General features: G+C 43.0%; 1 pseudogene across 1 annotated transcript in view; it reads right to left on the minus strand.

Moving 5' to 3' along the window:
• Positions 1 to 10,795: 10,795 nt before the first annotated feature.
• Positions 10,796 to 16,563, minus strand: part of LOC308609654 (ubiquitin-like modifier-activating enzyme 1) — a 50,542-nt pseudogene continuing 44,774 nt past the window's right edge. The window contains exons 13-21 of the transcript in view: positions 16,172 to 16,367; positions 15,450 to 15,511; positions 15,141 to 15,327; positions 13,108 to 13,262; positions 12,917 to 13,009; positions 12,612 to 12,793; positions 12,224 to 12,325; positions 12,047 to 12,119; positions 10,796 to 10,932 (exon numbers count right to left, since the gene is read on the minus strand). The product of the transcript in view is annotated as a ubiquitin-like modifier-activating enzyme 1 (transcript). The remainder of the gene's footprint in view (positions 10,933 to 12,046; positions 12,120 to 12,223; positions 12,326 to 12,611; positions 12,794 to 12,916; positions 13,010 to 13,107; positions 13,263 to 15,140; positions 15,328 to 15,449; positions 15,512 to 16,171; positions 16,368 to 16,563) is intronic.

The raw sequence follows: 16,563 nt of genomic DNA on the forward strand, positions 1-16,563 counted from the left end.
GCAGGGCTGCCTAATGTCAAAGTCCAGTTTTCCAAGCGCACACACACTGATGTTGAGGTATCACAGACTGAGAATCTGTGTTAGTAACAGTTGACCATTGTTTGAACTAGCGGTTTGTAGTGAATGCTTTGCAGCCCTAGTTAATTTGGGGGAGAAAGCATGCATTCCTGAAGACGAATGTGCACCATTTGAAACTTTTTCAGTCATCTGCTTTTTAAGCAAAAAGGGCTTTGTGTTCATCAGGAATTCTACTGAAGCAGGTTATTAAGAGCTTTCAAAAAAAAACATTTGGTTGCCAAAGGTTTAAGCATGCTACTTCTTTGTTACCCTTGTCCCTCCCTCTGGTTTCCAGACCTCTGCTGATGGGATTGAACACTCCTGTCACTCGGGGAGCACGTGCTCTGTCCCCACAGTTAGCCCCTGCTCCCTGTTGACAGAGGCGGGCTGAGCCCCACTCTGGGTAGGGGCTTCGTAAGCTTCCTGCCTGGCCTTTGGCAAGAAAGCTCATTGTTTCTTTAAGTTTACTTTCCTGCTATCTTGGTAAAATGCTTCATTTAGCAGACACTTGCAGTGACAATGTAGAGAATCTAAAACCTGTAAGCTTAGAGAAGAGGCATGCTGGAAAGAGCTGGGGTCAGGAACTTCTCCCACTCCGCTCACACAACACGTGAAGTAAGTGCTCCCCACCGTACGTACTTTGCTGCCCCACCCAAACGATGTTATTTCCAGTTAAGTTTGGTGCCTGTTCTCACACGTTGTGTTCACTTTTGGTCCACCTTCCACCTGGTCTGGCAACGTGAGAATTAGTGCATCATCTCTGGTAATGAGCAAGCCTGTGTCCTGACAGCCTCTCCCAGCAGGAAACAGTCATACCTGACATTGCATTGGAATCGATTGGTGGTTCCTGTTGATGTATGTATTTGCATGAAGCATTTCATATGTACAGTGTGGCCTTTCCTGATGTGGCTGTCATAGCAGTGTTGTTGATTGGTGGTTAACCTTACTGCAGATGAAAAATGCAGCTGTTAGTTTCGTCCTTGCCCTGGCGTTAAAGAAAGTGGCCTTCTTTCAGTCTTAGTTCTTTGAACATGCATATATTGTACTTAAAAATTTGTTTTGCTTCTTTTTATATAATTTGCTTTGGATTTACTATGCATAGTTTATTGAGTTTTTGTTTTCATGTATTATCAGGAGGAAATTTGATAAGTACATGTGATTAACCTCCTGCAAATGAGTTTTACAACAAAATTGTACTAAACTATTTTCTAAAGTTAGTTGTACAGATTGATAATTTTTTTGCTGTAGTTTTGATTTGTTCTATGCTCTGAATTCCTAGCTGGGATTTGGCAAGCAATAGCCCTGTTGTCTTTGTTAAAACCTGAACATTAAGGGAAAATGGCAGAATTAAAAGTGGAAACAAGAAAACTGACGTGGTTTAGGAGTTATGTGTTTTTGAATGAAGGTTCAAGGTACTTCCCAGATACTCCATTTAGTCTGCCATTAGATTTATTTTATGCCACAGTTATCTGGTGGGGATTTGTTTTATTCAGGTTTCTCATCCAGTCCACAACCCCAGCTCTCCTTGCTTCTCAGCTGTTCTTGGAATCTTACCCGTAAGGTTGCAGGGTGCACTGTGGCTAGTTGTGGTGTCAGTTACACGTTGACGTTTGGTCCAGAAACGCACGCTCACCTCCAGGCTAAGATTGGGGAGCGGGTGAGAGAGGAGGGATGGATGAACAGTGACCCACGAAAGGAGCTCCCGGGGCGCCAATGGGGGCGCAGGGAATAGATGGCCAAGTTGGGGGTCACCACTGCTGGTTACAAAAGTACAACTCGTTTTATAAAAGCAGTGGCTTCAGGGGGTGCAGTCAGATGTGCTGTGCTCCGCCAGGACATGGGCACCATCAGCTTCGCTGTGCCTCCCACTCATTCCGGATGGAGGCACCAACCACCCACGAGCGTAAAGTGACATATGTGTTCTGGGGCGAGGTCAGCTTGCCAAGTGACCTGATGGGAGGTGAGCGCTCTGCGATGGCCATTTTATTTGTGGAATTTGTTACTGCAGCAGCTGGAGCAGTGATTTTTAAAGTCCCTCCTGAGCAACACGCACTGTCACCACCATCTCCTGGGGTTCACCATTTATTTTTTGAGGAATAAATAATTCAGGGAGGAAACTAAAATTTAGCTTCAGCTTAAATAGAATTCCCAATGTTCTGCAGCACCGTGAAGGCTGGTTCTGTACACAGGGGGTCCCTCCATAACTCTGAAAGGACCTGAGTTATCATCACCCTGTCCTGCTGTACAGAAGGCATTTGCCAAGTCAAATGGCATAAATGGTGTCTGCAGTTGGAAGGTGCTCGGAACCACAGGAGCTGCCTTTGTGCTCTCTTTGTTAGAGCTTGGGCCCAGCCGTGCTGGTGGACACTGTTGCCTTTGGTCTAAGGAGTATTGCTGCAAATCAAATTGTTAGTAGTTTTCAGCCTGGGAGGTGCACTTTGGAGTCACCTGGGGGAACTTCAGAAAAATTCCCACTCCCGGGCCCTACTGTAGAATTCCTGATTTCATGGGTCTGGGGGCAAGTACTTGTCGCCTTTTCCTTTTTTAAACTTAAGCTTAAACTCACTCTCAGGTGTTTCCGTCGAGTGGCCAGCCTTGCGGCCTGGCTCCTAAGGGTTCAGGAGGGAGCGGGAGCAGCCTTGGGGCCCATCGGGGTCACGTGTGCCTTCCTCAGTAATGGTCCCCCCACGGGCCCTGAGTGGGGCGAGGCCCGCCACCAAAAACCATCTGGCCATCTCTGCTTTTGTTCAGAAGGAGATTCCCAAGGGCTGCAGAGTGGGGCTGGGGAAGGAGGTCGGGGAATGTATCCAGAGAAAACCATAATTTGAAAAGATACGTGCACCCTGATGTTTATTGCAGCACTATTTACGATAGCCAAGCAACCTAAATGTCCATCCCCAGAGGAATGGATAAAGAAGATGTGGTACATATATACAATGGGATATTACTCGGCCATAAAAAAGAACAAAATAATGCCATTTGCAGCAACATGCGTGGACCTAGAGATGGTCATACTGAGTGAAGTAAGTCAGAGACAAATATCATATGATGTCACTTATATGTGGAATCTAAAAAAATGGTACCAATGAACTTATTTACAAAACAGAAATAGAGTCATAGATGTAGAAAACAAACATGGTTACCGGTGGGAAGGGGAGGAGGAGGGATAAATTGGGAGATTGGGATTGACATGTACACACTACTATGTATAAAATAGGTAACTAGTAAGGACCTACTGTATAGCACAGGGAACGCTTCTTGTTAGTCTGTAACGGCCTCTATGGGAAAAGAATCTAAAAAAGAATGGATAAATGTGGATGTATAACTGATTTGTTTTGCTGTACAGCAAAAACTAACACAACATTTAAAATCAACTATACTCCCATAAAAATTATTTAAAAAAACACAAAACAAAAACCACACTGCCACCATTCAGGTCACAGGGACATCTTATTTGGGTTCCTCTGGTCAGAGGGATGGGTTTTCTGTGAGGATTTTCCCACAGTCCCCGCTCACACGGGCCTCTTTTCCTGGTCCTCCAGAAAACTACAAAACATTGCTGCTGCTTCCTTTACCAAATACCCACCCTGGTCATTGCAAGTATCTGAAATAGTTAATTCTGATCTTTTCTTTATAGTCTACTGCCATAAAAAGGCATAAGGGCATCACTGTTTTTTTTAAGTGCATTTATAAATTAAATCTTTTATTTTTTTAAATTAAACTTTTTTAAAGAAAAAATTAGAAAATTTTATTTGAGCCGAATTTGAGGATTCTAACCCAGGAAGAGCATCTCAGAAAGCTCTGAGAACTGTTCCCTAATTTTCTTTTTAAGCCCTTTAATTGCCACCTCTTCTAATATTTAACCTGATCTAGTGAATCTAATAAACTCATAAACACGGTGAATCTCTAGTTCTTTTAAAAATACCATTTACATACGTACACTAATATGTATAAAATGGATAACTAATAAGAACCTGCTGTATAAAAAAGTAAAATAAAATTCACAATATAAAAAAAGAAACCAGAAAACCTGAGGTTTCTTTTCCTCACATCAAAAAATAATAATAATAAAACAAATAAATATCATTTAATACAATGTTCTTAAATTTTCCATTTAATCCTAAACTGAGTTATTTAGTAGGTTTCTAATTGAAATAACAAAACTAATCTGAGATGAATATGCCAAATTCTCTTCAATGTTAAAAACGAGCCATCAAATACACTTTAACACATACAATTTGATCTAAAAACATCACTATCGTTTTAATTTACTACATCATCTCAGATTTAATTTTCAGTCTTTACAAAGTTAGAAAGCAGCCACTAAGGGAAGTTTTTATCTTCCTGCGTGAATTAAGGTTGGCATCCCAAGCAAGTTAAAAAACAAATATGTGACCTGGGAATGGTGTATGTCCACAGTGATTCTCAGACCACTGATTGGCACAGACCTGGCTCTTAAAACTTTTGTGAAATAAATCATACACATCAGAGTGTATATAAGTGATGTAAAAGGAAAGACATAATAAAATAGACACTCGTGTACCCCACACCCCATCGTAAGTAACGGCACTGCTGACACCTGGAAAGGTCACTCCATGTTTCTTCCAGACACTCCGCCCCACCACCCCCTTCCACCTAGTTGTAACCCGAATTCTGAATTCTGTAGTTTGTATAAAGTTTCACTGCACACCCCCAAATTATATTTACTTAATTTTGAAGTTTATGTGTTATATACAATGGGTATTCTGGAGCTGACTTTTCTCCCCCTCATCCTTATATTTCTGAGATGACTAGCCGTTATCCACTCTTTTTGGGTGGAGGGTAGTATTCCATTTTAGGAACACACCCCAGTTAGCCCGTTCTACTCTGATGGACTTTGGGGTTGTTACTGCTTTTCCTGTCACATTCCTCTGGTACCCACGTAGAAGAGTTTTCCCAGGCAGTGCTCAGACCTTTGTCACGTAGGGACACAGGACAGGAAGGCACTCCAGAGCACCCAGACGTGGATGTTTCTGGGCTTGAGGCTGTGACATCAGAGCTCCAGACAGCAGCACGGTCAGATGCTCCCTTCCCCAGGAAGCAAGCCAGGAGGACTGCATGCCAGATGGGGACTGATTGGAGCCCCGCCCTTTGCATCATAATCCCCTTATCCCACCAGTAAACCCCTTGGTCACAGGAGCCAGACTTTGTGGGTTCCATTCTTAGTAACATAAGTGCCTTGATTGGAGTACTCCTTACCTAGCAATCTAAGGTAGTTAAGGGTCTAGAGACACATCCTGTGGTCCTAGCGATGTTGGAATTACACCCACCTCTCTGGGGCAGAGTTTCAGCGCCAGATGTAAATAGATCCCGGTAGCTGGGAACTGTCCACAATGTTATGGTTAGGTGGGGGTTATAGTTTTTTTTTTCTGTATACGTGTATATATGTGTGTGTGTGTGCGTATATTTGAACAGAGTAAAGAGGCAATGGAACAGGAAGCATAGGAATTCTATGGAATGGGAGAAAAGATTTGCCAACTACATGACAGCTAAGGGACTAATGTCCAAACATAAAAGGACACAATTAAAACAAAAGCTGAATAATCTAATTAAAAAGTTGGCTGAACACTTTAGCAGATATATTCCTCTCATAGGAGACCTATGAATGACCAACAGACACATGAAAATTTGCTCAAGTTCTGTACTAGTAAGAGAAATGCAACATAAAACCACCAAAAGATATCGACTCACACATTTTATAGTGGTCATTATGAAAAAGACAAGACATAAAAGTGTAGTCAAGCATGTAGAAAAAAAGAGAACACTCACAGACTGTTGGTGGGAATGTAACTTAGTACAACCACTATGGAAAATAATTTGGATGTTCCTCAAAATAGTAAAAACAGTACCACCATATAACCTAGCAATTCCATTTCTGAATATACATATTTGAAGGAAATGAAATTAGTTACTTTACTGAGATATTTGCACTCCCTTGTTCACTGTATTAATATTTACCTAAAATATGCAAGGCATAGTCATTAACTATGTCATTGTTTATCAATGGTTAAATGAATCCTTTTAATGTGCTGTTGCATTCTCTTTGCTAGTATTTTGTGGAGGATTTTTGCATCTATGTTCATCAGTGACATTGGCCTGTAGTTTTCTTTCTTTGTGACATCCTTGTCTGGTTTTGGTATCACGGTGATGTTGGCCTCCTAAAATGTGTTTGGGAGTGTTCCTCCCTCTGCTATATTTTGGAAGACTTTGAAAAGAATAGGTGTTAGCTCTTCACTAGTTGTTTGATAGAGTTCGCCTGTGAAGCCGTCTCGTCTTGGGCTTTGTTTGTTGGAAGACGTTTAATCACAGTTTCGATTTCAGTGCTTGTGATTGGTCTGTTCATATTTTCTATTTCTTCCTGATTCAGTCTTGGCAGGTTGTGCATTTCTAAGAAGTTTTCCATTTCTTCCAGATTGTCCAATTTATTGGCATAGAGTTGCTTGTAGCAATCTCTCATGATCTTTTGTATTTCTGCAGTGTCAGTTGTTACTTCTCCTTTTTCATTTCTAATTCTATTGATTTGAGTCTTCTCCCTTTTTTTCTTGATGAATCTGGCTAATGGTTTATCAATTTTGTTTATCTTCCCAAAGAACCAGCTTTTGGTTTTCTTGATATTTGCTGTTGTTTCCTTCATTTCTTTTTCATTTATTACTCATCTGATGTTTTTGATTTCTTTCCTTCTGCGAACCTTGGGGGTTTTTTGTTCTTCTTTCTCTTATTGCTTTAGGTGCAAGGTTAGGTTGTTTATTTGAGATGTTTCCTGTTCCTTAAGGTAGGATTGTATTGCTATAAACTTCCCTCTTAGAACTGCTTTTGCTACATCCCATAGGTTTTTGGTCGTCATGTCTCCATTGTCATGTGTTGCTAGGTATTTTTTGATTTCCTCTTTGATTTCTTCAGTGATCACTTCGTTATTAAGTAGTGTAGTGTTTAGCCTCCATGCGTTTGTATTTTTTTACAGATCTTTTCCTGAAATTGCTATCTAGTCTCATAGCATTGTGGTCGGAAAAGATACTTGATAGAGTTTCAATTTTCTTAAATTTACCAAGGCTTGATTTGTGACCCAAGATATGATCTATCTTGGAGAACGTTCCATGTGCATTTGAGAAAAATGTGTATTCTGTTGTTTTTAGATGGAATGCCCTATAAATATCAATTAGGTCCACCTTTTTTAATGTATCACATAAAGCTTGTGTTTCCTTATTTATTTTCATTTTGGATGATCTGTCCATTGGTGAAAGTGGGGTGTTAAAGTCCCCTACTATGAATATGTTATTGTCGATTTCCCCTTTTATGGCTGTTAGTATTTGTTTTATGTACTGAGGTGCCCCTATGTTGGGTGCATAAATATTTACAATTGTCATATCTTCCTCTTGGATCGATCCCTTGATCATTATGTAGTGTCCTTCTTTGTCTCTTGTAATAGTCTTTATTTTAAATTCTATTTTTTTCTGATATGAGAATTTCTACCCCAGCTTTCTTTTGAATTCCATTTGCATGGAATACCATTTTCCATCCCCTCACTTTCATTCTGTATGTGTCCCACGGTCTGAAGTGGGTCTCTTGTACACAGCATATATATGGGTCTTGGATTTGTATCCATTCAGCTCGTCTGTGTCTTTTGGTCGGAGCATTTAACCCATTTACCTTTAAAGTAATTATCAATATGTATGTTCCCCTTCCCACTTCTTAATTATTTTGTATTTGTTTTTGTAGATCTTTTTCTTCTCTTGTGTTTCTTGCCTGGAAAAGTTCCTTTAGCATTTGCTGTAAAGTTAGTTTGGTGGTGCTGAAGTCTCTCAGCTTTTGCTTGTCGTTAAAGTTTTTAATTTCCCCATCAAATGTGAATGAGATCCTTGTTGGGTAGTGTAATCTGGGTTGTAGATTTTTCTCCTTCATCACTTTAAATATGTCCTGCCACTCCCTTCTGGCTTGCAGGGTTTCTGCTGAAAGATCCACCGTTAACCTTATGGGGAATCTCTTTTGTGTTGTTTGTTTGTTTGTTTGTTTTCCCCTGCTGCTTTTAATATGTTTTCTTTGTATTTAATTTTTGATAGTTTGATTAATATGTGTCTTGGCGTGTTTCTCCTTGGATTTATCCTGCATGGGACTCTGTGCTTCCTGGATTTGATTAAATTTTTCCTTTCCCATATTACGGATATTTTGAACTATAATCTCTTAAATTTTTTCTCAGTCCCTTTCGTTTTCTCTTCTTCTTCTGGGACACATATGATTCGAATGTGGTTCATTTAATATTGTCCAAGAGGTATGTGAGACTGTCTGCAGTTCTTTTCATTCTTTTCTCCTTATTCTGCTCTGCAGTTTTATTTCCATTATTTTACTTCCAGGTCACTTATCCATTTTTTCTGCCTCAGTTATTCTGCTGCTGATCCATTCTACAGTATTTTTAGTTTCATTTATTGTGCTGTTCATCATTACTTGTTTCTTCTTTACTTGTTCTAGGTCTTGTGAAATGTTTCTTGCATTTTCTCTATTCTATTTCACAGATTTTGGATCATCTTCACTATCATTATTCTGAATTCTTTTTCAGGTAGACTGCCTATTTGCTCTTCATTTATTAGGTCTGGTGGGTTTTTACCTTGCTCCGTCATCTGCTGTGTGTTTTTCTGTCTTCTCATTTTGCTCATCTTTCTGTGTTTGGGGTCTCCTTTTTGCAGGCTGCAGGTCCGTAGTTCCCATTGTTTTTGGTGTCTGTCTCCAGTGGCTAAAGTTCATTCAATGGGTTGTGTAGGCTTCCTGGTGGAGGGGACTCTGGTGCCTGTGTTCTGGTGGATGCAGTTGGATCTTGTCTTTCTGGTGAAAACTTCCAGGTCTAGTGTTGTGTTCTAGGGTGTCTGTGGCCTTATTATGATTTCAGGCAGCCTCTCTGCTAATGGGTGGTGTTGTGTTCCTGTCTTGCTAGTTGTTTGGCATATGGTGTCCAACACCATAGCTTGTTGGTTGTTGAGTGAAGCTGGGTCTTGACATTGAGACGGAGATCTCTGGGAGATTTTCACCATTTGATATTATGTGCAGCTGGGAGGTCTCTTGTGGGCCAGTGTCCTGAATTTGGCTTCCCCACCTCAGAGGCACAGCACTGACTCCTGGCTGGAGCACCAAGAGCCTTTCATCCACATGGCTCAGAATAAAAGGGAGAAAAAGTAGAAAGAAGGAAAGAAAGAAGGAAGGAAGGAAAGAAAGCAAGAAAAAAGAAAAGATAGATAAAATTTAAAAAGTTATTAAAACAAAAATAGAAAATAATTATTAAGGAAAGAAATATTTTATAAGTAAAAAAAAAATTGACAGGGCTTCCCTGGTGGCGCAGTGGTTGAGAGTCCGCCTGCCGATGCAGGGGACACGGGTTCGTGCCCCGGTCTGGGAAGATCCCACATGCCGCAGAGCGGCTAGGCCCGTGAGCCATGGCTGCTGGGCCTGCGCATCCGGAGCCTGTGCTCTGCAAGGGGAGAGGCCACAACAGTGAGAGGCCCGCCTACCGCAAAAAAAAAAAAAAAAAAAAAAAAAAAAAAAAAATTGACAGACAGAACCATAGGACAAATTGTGAAAGCAAAGCTATACAAACAAAATCTCACACAGAAGCATACACATACACACTCACAAAAAGAGGAAAAGAGGAATAAATAATATATCTTGCTCACAAAGTCCACCCGTCAATATGGGATGAACCATTGTCTATTCAGGTATTCCACTGATGCAGGGTACATGAAGTTGATTGTGGAGAATTAGTCCGCTGCTCCTGAGGCTGCTGGGAGAGATCTCCCTTTATCTTTTTTTGTTTTTGTTGTCTGTGTTTTGTTGTTTGTTTTTGTTTTTGACCCTGGTGTGAAATATCTTTTAAAAATATATTTTTTAATTAAGTGTACTTTCATTTATTTATTTATTTTTAACTGTACTGGGTTTTCATTTCTGTGTGAGGGCTTTATCTAGTTTTGGCAAGCAGTGGCCACTCTTCATTACAGTGTGCAGGCCTCTCACTGTCGTGTCCTCTCTTGTTGTGGAGCATAGGCTCCAGACGTGCAGGGTCAGTAGTTGTGGCTCACGGGCCTAGTTGCTCCACGTGGCATGTGGGATCTTCCCAGACCAGGGCTCGAACCCGTGTTACCTGCATTAGCAGGCGGATTCTCAATGATTGTGCCACCAGAGAAGCCCCCTTTCTCTTCTTTGCTCGCACAGCTCCTGTGTTTCCACTATGAATTTGGCCCTGCCTCTGCATGTAGCTTGCCTGAGGGTGTCTGTTCTTTGCTCAGACAGGACAGGGTTAAAGGAGCCACTGATTCAGTAGCTCTGCCTCTCTCAGGCCGTGGGGATGGAGGCATATGGATGCAGGTCTGGCCTGTGGTGTCCAAATCTGGCGTGACTTTGCAGCAGCCTGAGGTGCACAATTAATTCTCCTGGGGAAGTTGTCCCTGGATCTCGGGACCCTGACACTGGCGGGCTGCTCTGCTTCCTGTTCACGGAGGCATGAGGAGGGACCTGTGCTTCTACACAGGATTCTAGGTGGTGGCAGCAGCAGCCTTAGCATCTCATGCCCATCTCTGGGGTCACGCTGATAGCCACAACTCGCACCCTTCTCTGGAGCTCCTTTTAGTAGCACTCTCCTCACGCACCAGGAATCAAAGAGGGAAGAAAATGTCTCTTGCCTCTCTGGAAGCTCCAGACTTCTTCCCGGACTCCCTCCCGGCTAGCCGTGCTGCACTAACCCATTCAAGCTGTGTTCACACCGCCAACTCCAGTCCTCTCCTTGCGCTCTGACCCAAGCCCGAGTCTCAGCTCCCAGCTCCTGCATGCCCCGGCCATTGAGCAGACCAGCCTCTTGGGCTGGTGAGTGCCAGTCATCACCGATACTCTGTGTGGGAACCTCTCTGCTTTGCCCTCCGCACCCGTTGCTGTGCTCTCCTATGTGGTTGCAAAGCTACACCCCTCAACCACCAGCAGTCTCCGCCCACAAAGGGGCTCCTAGTGTATGGAAGCCTTTCCTCCTTCACAGCTCCCTCCCACTGGTGCAGGTCCCAGCCCTATTCTTTTGTCTCTGTTTTTCCTTTTATTTCTTTTGCCCTACACAGGTATGTGGGGAGTTTCTGGCCTCTTGAGAGGCCTGAGGCCTTCTGCCAGCGTTCAGTAGGTATTCTGTAGGAGTTGCTCCACGTGTAGATGTATTTCTGATGTATCTGTGGGGAGGAAGGTGATCTCCGTGACTTACTCTTCTGCCATCTTCCTGAACTCCCCCTCTATTTCTTTTTAAACAGAGAGGACAAAGGAAAAAATAGCAAACCAATGGTTTACCAGAACAGGTGGATTTAATCTTTTCTCATAAGCTTGGATGTGAGGCAAATTCCATGCTGGTGGGAGGGGCTGAGCCTTTCATACTATCACCTGAACCTGCAGAGCTAAAGAAAGGCTGGTCTTTCCCACAGACAACAGGGTACGGGCCTTTGACAAAAGAAGGATATGACACAATTGGATTAATAACTCTTTATTAAGAATTCCAACTCCAAACAGTAGAAAGCAGCAGCAACAACAAAAAGTCCTCAGAAGAACTTAAGGCTCAGCATTTGCGACAACTATAAGAGAAATGGAAATAGATTGATTTGACTGAGAATGAGGTAGATGGGTGTAGAGGGAATAGCGAATGGTGTATCGTACATAGGGGACATCCAAATCATTGCCGCTCTAGTTGCAGCACAGCTCAAGAAACAGTGCTTGAATGTGGTGTCCCAGCTTTTGCTTTGATACTCGTTTCACTATTGCTGACATCCTGGGGTGAGGAGAAAGAGAGTCTGTGAAGTAAACAGAGAGGAAAGACTTACAGAGACAAAGTTAAGAGAACAGTGAAGATGAGTTGCATAGCTAGCTGATGTTTCCCACCCCAGGCAGGACCTGTTTCTGTTTGCACACTGACCCAACTCAAGCCTGAGTTGATCTTTGATCTTACTTGCTGTCTTGATAAAGGAGTAGAACATAGATACACCCTGGAACAGCATGATGATCTCTAACTTGTACTCTGTCTGAAGAGGGTGGAAACGAGGAGGGGCAACAGGGTCACTGGGATGGACAGTACCAGTAACCTGGGCAACCACCACCACAGGTGCAGTGAGTGAAAGGGTCTTACCTTAAAATAGTCAAGGAACTGCTTGAGGGGCATCTCTTCACCATTAGGCTGCAGCCACTGTACCTCAAAGCAATCCCACAGTGACCACTGCTGGTTGTAGTATTATGGGACAAAGCACAGAGTAAAGCACAAAGAGTAAAATGGGAGCAAGCCCTAATCATACGCTCCTCTTCATTTCACAAACATGCCAGTTCCATTCCTACTTTGCACAGGTTCAAACAATGAACAAAGGATACACAAAATTAAAAAAGCCTCTCACCAGGTATGATGAAAACTAGAGCCAGTTCTACCGAAATAAGATACACACAACTTCTACGCATGCACACACACACATAGCATCAATCACTGATGGGCAACACCAAAGGATTCTATAAAAGCAAGCCCTTACCTGGTGATGGTGTGGGGCAAGGGGCTCAGAGAAACGGAAAAAAAAGGAAGGGCCAAGTTGATGAAGCTGTTCTTATAGGACTCAAGCTGTTGGTGTCCCTGAACTACCTTGTACAGCTCCAGACCTGCAAGGCCAACTATAGCTGCTATGGCTGGAATGATCTTCCCTGCAATCAGCTTGATCTGTAATACAGAAGGTGATGAGAAGACGTAGTTGTTAGAGACGTTCAAGGTCTACAGAAGACTTCAAATGTGGCAGAGTTAAACTTGGAAAATTATGCAAGGTTAGGTATAGACTATTGCAGTCTTATGCCGGTCAGCAGGGGGAATGTTATAGCTCTCTGCCCGGAGACTCGATACAGCCACAATGAAATGCATATGAAAGTTGCTGTCATCATCCTGTTGTGAGTGGAGACAGAGGAAGAACAGGAGAGACAGAGTTAAGGAGAAAAAGTTTTCCTGGATACTGGGAACTGAGGTATATTCACCTCAATTACCTGCCAGACCAGCCAAATACTAGCCCAGACCACAAAAGATACTTGGGTCATCCGATGCAGGAGAAACGGGTCCGTGCACCAGTCGGGGAAGATCCCACATGCCAGGGAGCGGCTGGGCACAGGAGCCATGTTTGCTGAGCCTTCACATCCGGCGCCTGTGCTCAGTAATGGGAGAGCCCACAAGAGAGAGAAAGCCACGTACCGAAAACAACAACAACAACAACAACATAATTACAGTCAGGCCTGTAATCCCCAAAAAACTTAGGGTGGCTCAGCCATTTCTCATACACGGTTGAGGTCCCCATCACAGCAGATCTTGAACCCAGGGAGGCTCTCTGGTTGGTCAGCATGGCTTGAGCTCCTGCAGGTGATTATCCACTGCGGAAAGGGAGGAAGTACACGTTAGTCCTTAGATACATGTTAAATCCCTGTTCACGGTCTGAGGTGCCAGCAGGAATCCAGGGTGGGGCAGAGATGTTCAGGCAGATAAAGGATTTGTAAAGGAGAGACATCATGGGAAAGAGAAAAGAAGGGGGAAAGATAGGGCAGAAAACATGTCAGAAAAGAAAAAGGTAGACAGGTGTGTGGGACATGGAGATATGTAGAGACACTGAGGGCAACAGGTAAAGCCACTAAGAAAGGATATAGACAGCAGCGTTAATCATGACAGATAAGAGGTGAAAGCACAGAAGTTGTTCACTGCTGAATGAGTGGAGAGAAAAATGTGATCTATCCATCCAATGAAATATTAAGCCTTAAAATCCATTCCATTAAATATTAAGCCTTCCAAACTGGAAGTTTACTATATTTAAAGATGGTAAATCCTTTGTGTTTCTTACCACAATTAAAAAAAAAAAAGGAGTCAATGAGAACATACTTCAAGAGAAAGACATAGAGAGAGATGGGGAGACATGAAGGAAGATACGAGGGAAAACAAGAGACAGAGGGATAAGAGATACAGAAAGGAACATAGGGGGAAAGTGTACAGACAGCCAAGAAGAGAGTAATATGAAATGGGAGAGACGTGAAAAAATCTGAAGAGGGAGACCAAGGAGGATAAATGTGAAGATTATGAGAACGTTCAGAGAATGGGAAAGTTCAAAACACCTGAAAGGGAGACACGTAGGGTGATAAATAAAGAAAATATACAAAGAGGAGCATGAGAGAGTAGTTATTTCGGAAGGGAAATGCGGGGGATACATCAGGAGGGGAGAGATATACAGACGAAGAAATTGAAGGATATATACAAAGAAGATGAAATGTAGAGGAAGACTTACAGAGCATGAGACAGAATAGGGTAGAGGGGGGGAAATTTGAGTTGGGGGGTAGTTAGAGATGGAGAGATGAGGAGGGCTATCTAGAGAGGGAGATGAGGAAAGATATATGGAGGTTAAAAATAGGTTAGGCCTTCCCTGGTGGCCCAGTGGTTGAAAATATGCCTGCCAGGGCAGGGGACACGGGTTCGAGCCCTGGTCTGGGAAGATCCCACATGCCACAGAGCAAGTAGGCCCGTGAGCCACAAGAAGTGAAAGCCCTCACACAGAAACGAAGACCCAACACAGCCTAAATAAATAAATAAATCAGTAAATAAATAAATAACAATAGGGTAAACAGGCATACCAAAGAAGGGGGGAGGTGGATGAGGAGATCTATAATGAAATGAATCAAGGAAGAAATCAAGGCAGAGAGCCTACTGGTAAAGATCATATCCATTTGTCCCTGCATATGGACACAAAAAGAAACAGAGAAAGAACAAAACAAAGCAAACATACACACAGAAAAGAGCTGGACAACTGGTGCACCTGAGGGAGAAACAGTGGGAAGAACAAAGTAGTAGGGCATCAGAGAACTTGCCTCAACCAACCAACCTTATTTTAAATTGGAAGAAGCAAGGACCAAAGGACAGTGTGGATTAATCTGAGGCCTGAGATCTCAGAGCAGAGCCAGTGGCAAAACACAAGTACAGGGGAGGCTTGCATAGGTAGGTGATAAGTAGGATGCTAGCTCTAGGCCAACTAGATAAACATCCTCACCAACACACGAAGTGGTCTGCAGCTCCTGGTCAGAAACATGGATCTTGACACCAGACTTTGGGGTGAACTCAAGGACCTGCACAGACTGAATGAGTATGATCACAGAAGCTCGGTCCTGAGAGCCCCTCAGCCCATAGGCCTGGTCAAACAGGTTGGCAGCAGCTATCACCTAGTCCAGATGCAGGGGCTAAGAGAAGGCAAGGTATGGAGGGGTAAGCATATCAGTACTCACCTTAGGAGCTGCAGCCTCCTTCCCATCCACGTACCCACATTTGACCCGACTGTAGGAGACCTGAGGGAGGAGACTTCATTGCTGACATCAAAGATGAGCGGCTGTGCACAGACCAGAAAGGGGCTCCTGAGCTTGTAAGCTAGGAAAACAGAAAGATGTGGGAGAGTGGGACCTGAGAGGAGAGGTCTTTCTCATAATTGTGACTCCTCATTTTCAAGCCCGGAAGTCCCAAATTAGTATATCGCTGGGCACTCCCTTTGTGCCAGACACAGAGCTATTTATGAAACTTTTATGGATTGCCAGTCGTGTAGTAACATATTTAATTTATTAACTTAGTAAATATAAATCAACCCTCATAGAACTCTCATGAAATTAGGTCACCATTATTCCAACTTCCTACATGAGGCTACTAAGGCACAGAGAGAAAATACATGATTAGTCACAATATCAAATGCAGTTGAGACTTGAAGCCACCTAGGTCCTGTGCTCTTAACACCAAAATTTCTCTTCTACAATCTCTATAGCCCTGACAGGGAATCTGGAATGACTCATGTCATATCTAAGGGAATAGGTACCAAGTATGTTGCTTGAGAGAACAGGGCTGGGCAGGTAGAGGAGAGAGGTTGGGAGGAACAGGTCTTTGACTTCAAAAATCACTCACTTAACCATTTAATGAGATCTCTGGGACTTGGTGGTCTTGCCACAAATGGATGAACTGCAATGAACCATGTCAAAAGCGTTTAACAAACTGCTTCCAGTAAGCCTATTCTGACAAATGGAGCCCAGAAGAGTGTAATACCTGGTTCGGAGGAAAGCTGTGCAGCAGCTGTCTGATGTTGTTGGAGCACTGGTTGTGCCAGTGCTAGTAAGACCACGTCACACAGTCAGCCCATGTATGTGGCCGCTGAAGCACCAGGCTGAGCTGCACAGCCTGCAGCACCTCTAGGGTTTGGATGCCTGCCAGGTGCAGTGTTTGCTCCACAAACTTTGAATCCCTATCAAGAATTAGAGAGGACACAAACTCAGAGTTACACAGTGATCCCAGAGGGAGCTTAACAGCATGAAAAGTCAGTGCTGACTCCCAAATGTATAAGGCCCAAGGAATCATTAGATTATTTGAAAAGTAGACCAGGTCCTAAGTGTTACACTGGTTACAGAATGCTTTGACTGACAGGCAGCAGACACGGTGAG

Source organism: Mesoplodon bidens (genome assembly GCF_964165515.1).
Source record: "Mesoplodon bidens genome assembly, chromosome: Y".
Classification (NCBI taxonomy): Eukaryota; Metazoa; Chordata; class Mammalia; order Artiodactyla; family Ziphiidae; genus Mesoplodon; species Mesoplodon bidens.